The following is a 10,748-nucleotide window of genomic DNA, read 5'->3' as shown; positions in this document are numbered from 1 at the left end:
AACAATAGGAAACGTCAAAAGTCGGGCAGACCGCTGCTCTGGCTGCTGCAGCTTGAGGCGCGCTGAGTTCAGAGGAATCCTGGGCTGCTTCTGGTATTCTTACTGCTGTCACCTCTACCGGCGTCAACAAGTAAAGTTGGAACTCCATGGCCTGGGCATCAGTTCCCGGCTGAGCCATTTTCTTTGTGACTTAAAAAAGCCCCCGCCCAGAGACCGATTCGTCGCGGCGGCGGTGGGATCGCAGGTCGCTCAGGTACAAGCATCAGCCTAGATATACCAGAGCAGTTGCTTCTCTTCTCTGCATACCTTTACTTTTCTTCTCGGGAATAGACAACGGGTGCTTGCCAGTTGGCAGAAACTTGCCAACCAGCAAGACTTTGGGACCAATAGCCGTGCACAGCATTTTGAGCGACAGCCGTGATAGCTTATTAAAATGTGGAATCCGTATCAAGAGGCGGGAGTAGGTGTGTTCCTTATGTTTCTAGCCCACTGGAGTATATAGGTGAACTTGGGACCCCAGGTGGTGACCCGGCCTCATCATGAAATAAATGCAAGAAATGGAAAGGAATACTCTTTTTTAGCCCAAGTATTGCTTTTTCAGATAGTGGTTTCTTAATGCATAGGTACAGTCTTCTGTTCTTTATTTACTTTTTAGTAATGTGAATGCAAACACTTGTTAGTTTAGGTTATGATGGATTTGCCAATTGCTTCAGCAGTCAGACTTGTGTTATAAATTTGGCACGTTTTTAATCTGTACTCTCTTATGGTGGGAGTTTCAATATAATATGATTAGGTGAAATTACATAAAATAATTCCGATCCTCGTTGAACTTTTTTGATATTTTTAGGTTCTGTATGTGGTTAGTAATTTAATAAGGGAGTCAACTTGTTTTTAACAAGTTGAATTTTTATTTTCAATGATCTTAGCTGTTTCTCTCCAGTTCAACATATCATGATCTTATTACTGCAAAGTGAAATTAAATGTATGTTTTCCATTTCAGCTTTCCTTTTAATATTTGGGATTTGGTAACCATATTTATGAGACAGGAGGTTTTTTACCCCCCTAACAAAATGGCTTACAAAAGTGAGCAGATCTGAGAATGTAGAAAAAAATTTATTCTGTTTTTCAAGTTGAGTAAAAAACTTGCTGATTTTATTCACTTTAACTTGATATTTTGTCTGATGAGATACTATATTAGTTATCTATTGCTTAGTAACAAATTACTCAAATTTAGCAGCTTAAAAGAATAAACATTATTTCAGTTTCTGTGGGTCAGAACTTAGGTTACAGCTAGGTGGAGAGCCTCTCAGATCAAGGTCTTTCATGAGTTTGTAGTCAGGCTATAGTTGGGGACTGATCTCATCTGAAGGTTTCCCTGAGGGGTAGGAGGGTCGGCTTACATGCTTATACTCGCACTCACATGGCTGTTGACAGGCTTAGGCTCTCCACCACATGGCCTTTCCCATAGACTTGCCTTACAGGATGGTAGCTGATTTCCCATAGGGTGGGCAGTTGAATGGAGAGCACTCAAGAATGTCAGTCGTTTTTATAACCTAATCTCTGAAGTGGTATTTCATCACTACTGTCCTATTAAGTAGAAGTGACTCAGTAAATCCAACCAAAAGTCAGTGTAGAGAAGATTATGTAAGGGCACCAGTTCCAGGATGCAAGGATCTCTGGGGGCCATCCGCAAGGCTACCTAACACAGACAGCCTGGCTGATAACTTTTAAGAGTTAATGGATCCTGGGCACCTGGGTGGCTAAGTCGGTTAAGCGTCTGACTTTGGCCCAGGTCATGATCTTGAGGTTTGTGAGTTCGAGCCCTGTGTCGGGCTCTGTGCTGACAGCTCAGAGCCTGGAACCTGCTTCAGATTCTGTTTCCCTCTCTCTCTGCCCCTCCCCCTGCTTGCATTCTGTCTCCTCTCTCTCTTTTTCTTTCTCTCTCAAAAGTAAGTAAACATTAAAAATTGAAGTGTTAATAGATGGCAATTACTGAGCAAAAATGGATCCAAGAGAAATGCAGTAGAGAAGGAGAAATGTCAACTTGTAAAGAAATAAATTTATGCAAGCATTAGCTCTCTGATAAAATAGTTTTGTTTTGTGTTTTTTCCTACTAAGTATCTGAAGAGGAGCTTACTATTTTTCTTGGGAAATTCTGCATGATGGACAACATGCGTGAGAGGAATCTCTGTATTTTTAGGGTCTGCATGAGCAGAGCATATTACAGCTGGAGATTGTGTAATTTTTACACATTACTGTTTTATATAATTGAAACTATCAAAATAAGTGTGAGCAAAGATAGCTCTGAAGGAGGAAAGAGGTTAGGAAAAGCTAAAGGTATACTTTTCTGGTATAGAAAGAATGCAAGTTAGTGGCACTTTTTCTGTGGGAGAGGATGGGAGAGGTGAATCTGAGAATGGAAGTGTGTTTACCTGGTCTGTTTTTCAGCGTTATTAGGTGGCAGGTACCAACCACCTCTATCAGCATTTCCTGGTTGTACATCACCAGCACAACCTAATTGCCTAAGCATATTAGAAATTAAAGGTTCAGGCTTGTCAGTGAATCACATAAGCTTATTAGGAATTAAAGGTACAGGCTTTCAGGATTTGTCGTGACACTCTTTTGGCTGTGATCTACTATAAAATTGCCTGTGCTTCTTCCAGGTTTGAAAGATGTTGTAAATCCTTACCCGGTAGTAAAGTGTAATTCAGATGTATCTTTTGTACCTTAAGTATTTCACATTAGCCTCCATGTGTCAAATCTCAAAAATATACTTTTGGCTTTAAAAATTTTTTTTAATGTTTTATTTATTTCTAGGCGAGAGAGAGAGAGACAGCGTGAGCAGGGGAGGGTCAGAGAGAGAGGGAGTCACAGACTCTGAAACAGGCTCCAAGCTCTGAGCTGGCAGTCAGCACAGAGCCCGACGTGGGGCTCGAACCCACGAACCGCAAGATCATGACCTAAGCGAAAGTTGGACGCTTAACCGACTAAGCCACCCAGGCGCCCCACTTTTGGCTTTTAAATTGGGATTCTCTGTCAAGCTAACATTTCATTTATTGTAGGTTACAGCCAGTTAACTAATGTGATTTTAGGTTCTTATATGCAAAATTTTTAACAGATGCTTGGGAAAATAATACAGTTGAAAACTCCTATCTGCAGAAGACCCTATAGTAATAACTGCTAAATAGGCTGAAACAGGCATTATAATTTTTTGTATATGATCGATTTTATAGGGAATTTTTGTGTGCTTAATGTGCTTTTGTGTAGATTAAAAGATATTCATTTTCCTTATTTCACAATGTAAAACCATTGAGTCACCAAGAGATTATCTTCTTTGATAGCAGTACATTGAAATTACTCAAACTTCTGGTTTTATAGTTCAGTACTTAACCAAGTGCTATGTACAACTGTCTTTATTCTGGCTTTTGATTCAAATTTGGAAACTGAGGCTAATCCCTTGGCTGGCTTGTGATAATGCATCAAAGTCATTAATACTGAAGTCTGTGAAGTAAATACACATCCAACTCCTGTTGCTTTTTCATTGAATTATTTACTTAATAATTTTAACACAAATGCAATATTTTAATGAAATATATTGACTTCTCAAAATTTCCATTCCCCATTTGTTTTTTCCTTGTCATTTTGTTTTTCTGGCAAATTTATTGACATAGAATCTATAAAATTAAAACTTCCTGGCTTGAACAAGTTTACATCGTATTTGTGGCAAGTACTTTAGTGACAGAAATGAAGGAAGATATTTGTGGTTTCAGTTTTAGGCATTAGGTTAAGGAAGTTTAGCTCTGTGTTCATGTGGTTTTTCAGGAATAGATTCCACAGGATTTCATGAACTCTCTGAATGAAGGAACAAGATTTTAGCAAGTGAGCTGTATTAGGAGAATCTGTATCTGCCCATTCTGAGTAGTGATTTGTAGAAGTTATGAACATGGGAAAAGAGTGGAAAGAACAGATGCTTTTACACACACTCTATCACCTCTTCATTTTATTTTATTTTATTTTATTTTATTTTATTTTATTTTATTTTATTTTATTTTATTTTATTTTATTTTATTTTATTTTTTAGGATTTTTTCCCCATTGTTATAGAATCATAGAGTTTTATAGCTAAAAAGACCTTAAGATAGATCATCAGGTTGAAAACTCTTGTTTTACAGGTGAGGAAACAGAGACCTCAAAATTTGAGTGACTTTTCCAATACAGCTAATAAAGAGAAAGGGCCCGAATAAATCTATATTTTCTATCTGTCTCTTTTCATTACTAGATATTTTCTTAGCTCATTTCTGTCTTTCCTTGTCTTCAGGCAGCCCTCAGTATTTTAATTTCTTGTTTTATTTGTACAATGGCAATTCAGTGAGAATTAGTTTTTTGTTTTGTTATGTTTAATTCCTCAACTGTCATAGCAGTGGACATTTTGGTTAGTGAGCACGGAGCGTGGTGTGCCTCAAGGCGGGGGGAGGGGGGGTCAGACATGCTGCTGTGGCAGTTGCTGATTTCAGTGGCTGGAGTAAATCCTGCTGTCAAGTAAGAGCCAGTGTAATTAACAATACTGCAGGTGAGAAGTATAATACTTGGTTTTATTTGAAAGTTAAAACAGGTTAGATATGATGAAGTTATTTTACTTAAAGGCTAAAATAAAACAGTGGAACATTTCTTGCAAAACAAGCCAAAGAAATTAAATAAGGCTAAAATTCTCAGCTCTTTTTGGTTACATTTAAATGACACATTTTAATTTTTAGATTTGTTTAGATGCCGCTTGGTGGCCCTCATTATAGAATCAAATTAAAGAACTGGAAAAAAGCTTCAGAAACCAAAGTAATATTGTAAATCTTTTTGAATTAAAAAAAAAAAACTACAAATGGTATGCCTTTTAGTAACAAAAAACTGCTCTTGCAGACCAGATCTTTAAATTTAATGAGTGTGGAGTTTTTTTTTTTTTTTTTTATGTGTTTAAAGTACCTTGTGACCTCTTAATGCTTAGCTATTTCCCTTTTCTCCTTCGAAAGACCTCCTTGTGGACCTGCCCTTCTTTTCCTCAGTTGTTGCCATTCAGCTTTAGGGATGTGATTGGTTATCACATTTTCCTTCTCTTTTTTCTTTTCTTTTTAATTTCTCCACCCAGTGTGTTCTACTTTGGTGGTCCAATCTTTTGGAATTGGAGAAATAAAAGCTGGGCTGCCACTTTGATTCTAAATGTCTTATAGAAAATATTTTTTCACAGAATTTCTGATGTTCTTATGCCATTGAGTAGTATCACATGATATCACTGAAAGATGATAGCCTAACATAATCAAAAACCTTAAATAACCAAATTCTAGTAGTTACTATCTAATTGAAGAATGTTAAATTTCTCAAAAGATTAAAGTGAATTTCCTCACCTTTAAGTTGTAATAAGATTAACATTTTAGAAATACCTTTTCTGGTACATATTTTAGATCTTTATCTGAGATAGGAAATATTTTATTTCTGAATTCCACTAGTCAGATGTTTAGGAATTGTTGAAGAAAACTAACTTTCTATAGAATTTCCTCACCTTTAAGTTGTAATAAGATTAACATTTTAGAAATACCTTTTCTGGTACATATTTTAGATCTTTATCTGAGATAGGAAATATTTTATTTCTGAATTCCACTAGTCAGATGTTTAGGAATTGTTGAAGAAAACTAACTTTCTATAGTGAATTATTTTAATGAGATTATCTACCTGTCAATCTTCACAAACAGGTGATTAGCAGTGTTTCCTCAGGAAGAAATCTATGGAATTGGTTTGCTTCAAACAAAAGTATTTAAAGAAGTAGGCTTTTTTGATGCCTTCAAACTCATTTCTGTTCTTCCCATCTTCCACAGTGTATTTTCTACCTAAATGATGTGTAAGCCGAATGTTCTATATTATCTGGAATTATCTCCAAAAGCATGTGCTATTTGAATGTTTAGTGCCATGGAATTACTAAAAGCACTAATTCAGTAACCTTTTCTTATAGAATAGTATTTCATTTGATGTTTTTTACATAGGGACGCTTTGATTAAAGCTGCTTACCATTTTACAGATAAGCTGTATATTAGATACAGCAACATCTATTACTAAAATAAATTAATCTTACTCCTTTGTGGAAATACTCTTTTGAAAGGAGAACAAGACATTACATATACAGTCAGTCAGGAATACTATCTTAGAAATGTAGCCGTCTACTGGACTAGAAAAGTATTATGGTTCTTATAACCTTTAATGAGTTGGGAACTAGTATAGTTGGTGATTAATTTATACTGACTTCTAGGTGGAAGTGCCATTGTGCTCTGTTTTGACTAAAACTGTTTTTCACTTGGTAAAAATGAGAAAATTACATCTAAAATCTTGTCAGAAAAGTGTTGTTTCTCTGATCTTTGCATTAGAAAAAAAGTCATGATCTACATACTGCTTTACCAATTAAAGTATGCATATATATAAATATACATGTATATACACACACATTGAGATACACACACACACACACACACACCTCAGTTACAACTTAAAGCAATCCTGTAGAATAGACAGGAGTGATTTCCTGTATTTTATAGGAAACAGAAGCTCACAAACCTTGTTTGAAATATCTAAGGTCACACAGCATATGGCATAATTGGAGCTGTAACTTTAAATTCACTTTCCATTGTAACAGTGTTGAGAAAACTTACAAATTTCTCTCAAGCATACATCATATAGCCTACATTCTCTAATCTCAGCAAAATAAAACTAGAAATAAATTTTTAAAACCAAAGAGGCCTAAAAACTTTTTTTAATAGGCTCTTCCAAATAACTCATCAATGTATGTATTATTAATGTCACTGTTGTTATTTTAATAGATCAAGGGTTTTTAAGAATAAAAAAGAAAAAAGATTTAAACAAAACTTACTTTGATTTTTAAAATCATAGTATTTGATACTTAATATTAAAATCTTTTAAAAAATAGTCATTATTTGTACATATTAGAAATAAGATTATTTGGAGCAGTTCAAATTAAGTTTATGTACTTTGATCTTTAATAAGTAATTATGCCAATTTTTATTGTAATTTGCACTTACATTTTTATTAGACCAGGGAGGAGTCACACAAATACTAGTTCTTAAGCATTTGTACCTTTGCCCAATTCTTTCAAAAAATTTTTTAAATATTTATTTACTTTTGAGACAGAGAGAGAGAGACAGAGCTTGGCTAGAGGGAGGGGCAGAGAGAGAGGGAGACACAGAATCCAAAGAAGACTCGGGGCTCCAAGCTGTCAGCAGCACAGAGAGCAACATGGGAATCGAACTCACGAACCTCAAGATCATGATCTGAGCCGAAGTGGGACACTTAACTCACTGGGCCACCAAGTTCCGCTTCCCAATTATGTTCTACCCCATTATTGATGTATCTTATGTAAATAGAACATAGGATTTATATCTTTCAGGATTTGTGTTCCTTGATCATGTCTTCTTTTGACCATGTAGGAAAGTCCATGAAGTCAGAGATGATTCATAGGTTATAGATTTTTAAAAACTAGTTGGATGTCCTGAAATTTAAAATAGTTACTATTTGTCAAATGACACGACTTGCTGTGTCCTTCATCATTTTCTTTAAAGCAGGCATTAGTTTTCTCTGATTCTTTTTTTTTTTTAAAGAGTTTATTGCTTTATCATTCACATATCATAAAATTCACCCATTTTAAGTGTACAATTTTGCCCTCTCCCTTTTTGAGGTACTTGTGGAGGCACGTGCAGTTGTAGGAGGTATGCAGAGAGATCTTTTATACACTTTGCCAAGTTTCCATGGATGGGGACATTTTGCAAAACTGAACCATACTATCACAGACCAGACAGTGATATGAATACAGTCTGTCCGTCTTATTCATATAACTTAGTTTTGTTTTCACTCCCATGTGTAAATAGGTATTTGAAATTATTCACAGTTTCAACCATCCAGTACCACAGTGCAGATACTGAACAGTTCCACCAGCACAGGGATCCCTCATACTGCCCTCTTACGGTTAGACCCACTTCCCTCCTGGGTGATGATGTAGAATATGTTACCACTGGCTTCTGTGCCATTTGTTATATCTTCTTTGGCAAAGTATCCATTTCCCCTTTTTCAATGGACTTGTTTGATTTTTTTAAATTGTTTTGAGAGTTGTTTATTCTAGATACTACTCCTACTAGTCCTTTGTCAGGATGTGGTTTCCAAATATTTTTTCTCAGTCTCTACATAGCTCGTGTTTCCATCTTCCTTACACAGGCCTTCAAAGAGGAAGAGTTTTTGATTATAGAGATATACTTTATCAGTCTCTACTCTTATGGATCATGCTTTTGATGTCAAGTCTGAAAACTCTGCCTAGTCCTAGATCCTTAAGATTCCCTTCTATGAATTTTTCTAAAAGCTTTATAATTGTATGCTTTACATTTAAGTCTATGATCCAATTTGAGTTAATTTTTAAGAGATACGCGAAGTTTAAGTCGGTTCATCTAATTTAGTTTTTTATTATTGCATACCACTCATCCATTTGTTCACTCAACAAATATTTACTGAGCACTTTATAGGGATAAGGCACTGTGGTACTGGATTTATCCATGTAGCCTATTGTTTGGAATCAATTCCTCGTCTTAGTACTTATACTCAGTTCTTACTCTGCATGGTACCATTGTAACTGAAATGTGCATGTTAGAGCTTTTCACAGTCCCATGGTCACTGTCAGTAGTTAGCACGATGCTATACAAAGCAAGGATTGCCTGTATACAGGCCTACCTCGGACATATTGAGGGTCTGGCTCCGGACCACAATCAACAGAATACCACAATAAAGCAAATCAAAGAAATTTTTTTGTTTCCCAATTTATATAAAAGTTATGTTTACACTGTACTGTAGTCTATTAAAGTGTGCAATAGTATTATATCTAAAAAATGTGCACACCTTAGTTAGAAAATATCTTATTGCTAAAAGATGCTAACCATCATCTGAATTTTCAGTGACTCATATTCACTGATCATAGATCACCATAAGAAATACGATAGTGAAAAAGTTTGAAGCATTGTGAGAATTACCAAAATGTGACACTGACACAAAGTGAACAAATGCTGCTGGGAAAATGGCATTGATGCACTTGCTTGATGCAGGTTTGCCTCATTCCTTCAATTTGTAGAAAACTAAGTATCGCAAAGTGCGGTGAAACAGCACGATAAAACTAGGTATGTATACATTTTTAAAATTTTATTTCTTTTAATATATTAAATACAATAAACTTGAAAAAAAAAACACAGTATGATAGGTTGTTCCAAAAGTATTGTCTTAACGAACATGTTTGAATACATATTAGTATTCTGTAATTAAGAAATATGCATACAAATATGAATCTCAACAATTGTAACATTAATTTTAAAGATCAAATAAGTTACCACGCTATTCACAAAGTTCTTTAAAATTTAGGTTACTTGTGATATTGATGTTCTAAAGATCTATGGCAGAAATTTCCTCTTATAATTGACAGATTTATTTTGTAGTACTACCAAAAGGGACTTTGACATGTTGAATCTTCCCATGCAGTCTTAAAAGTTCCCATATATGGAAACATTGATAGTGATTAAAGATGATGGTAGTACTTAACTGCCAAAAAAAGTATCTCTGTTCTCACTGACTTATGACTAAGTACTTGGCCTTAATTGTCAAAACTTTGTTTTTATATACAGTGTATCAATCTAAGCAAAGTTAGAATCTTTTTCTTACTTTATATATTCACCTAGCAGAGGTAAATGGCATCTCTCCAAATTTCTCACATCCTAAATTAATGACATTTAGAAGCAGGACTCTAACTACTCAGTAATTAAATCCAAAATAATCAGGTTCATTTGAAATGGGAAAAGTAACGTATGATTATCATTTTAAAGGTTAGAAAGAATGACCGCAAAACCACCTGTTACTCTGAATTACCGACTATGGGCTAGGTTCTCTAAATGTTAGACCCTGTAAGTCCCATGGGATAAGAATGATCCGTGATGTTACTGATGAGGAAAATGAGGACCACAGAGGAGAGGTGAATCAGATTCTGTTTGGGAGTTTTCACCAGACTGGTTTTCTCATCAAAGCCTATGAGAAATGCCGCAGCCAGGAACAACAATGAAGGTAATAAGCAGGGACAGGAAAAAGAGGAGAGCCAGTGCCGAAGAAACAGATGGTAGATTCCCTTTGCCATCTGTGGGCTCTGACGGTTCTGGGCATAAAGTTTGGTGGTTAGGAATAAAAGCTTTGGACTCAGATAGACCCAAGCTTGAATCCTAAATTTTACATTTGCCAGCTATGAGATCTTGGGCAAAGATACTTAACCTCTCTGGGTGATAGTTCATCAGCTATAAAATTAGAACAATAATCTCTACCTGTTTTGATTATTGTGAGGATTAAAATGAGATAACATATGAAAGCTTTAACACAGTAGTTAGCACAGAGAAAGTACTAAAGTGTTTTATAGTATAAAAACAATATATTGTGTAATATTTACATTATTGAGTATTACCCGCATAATCTTATGTACAGAAGGAGAGAAAACAGCCATTAATGCCAAGTCTTAAATATGAGCACAAAATGAGATAAAAATGATGGTTTTTTTCCTACTCTCTTTAAAATATTTTCTCCATTCTTTTTTTTTTTAATTGTTAATGTTTTATTTATTTGTGAGAGAGAGTGAGATAGCGTGAGCAGGAGAGGGCCAGAAAGAGAGGCAGACACAGAATCCAAAAC

General features: G+C 35.3%; 1 protein-coding gene across 1 annotated transcript in view; it reads left to right on the top strand.

Moving 5' to 3' along the window:
- Window positions 1-6: 6 nt before the first annotated feature.
- Window positions 7-10,748, top strand: part of FBXO8 (F-box protein 8) — a 44,339-nt gene continuing 33,597 nt past the window's right edge. The window contains exon 1 of the mRNA XM_039243220.1: window positions 7-253. The gene's annotated coding sequence lies outside the window, so the exon portion shown is untranslated. The remainder of the gene's footprint in view (window positions 254-10,748) is intronic.

This window comes from Hyaena hyaena, unplaced genomic scaffold (genome assembly GCF_003009895.1).
Source record: "Hyaena hyaena isolate Hyena2069 unplaced genomic scaffold, ASM300989v1 scaffold_226, whole genome shotgun sequence".
NCBI classification, from domain to species: Eukaryota; Metazoa; Chordata; class Mammalia; order Carnivora; family Hyaenidae; genus Hyaena; species Hyaena hyaena.
Note: the sequence above shows the minus strand (reverse complement) of the source record. Positions and strands in the feature narration are given on the sequence as shown.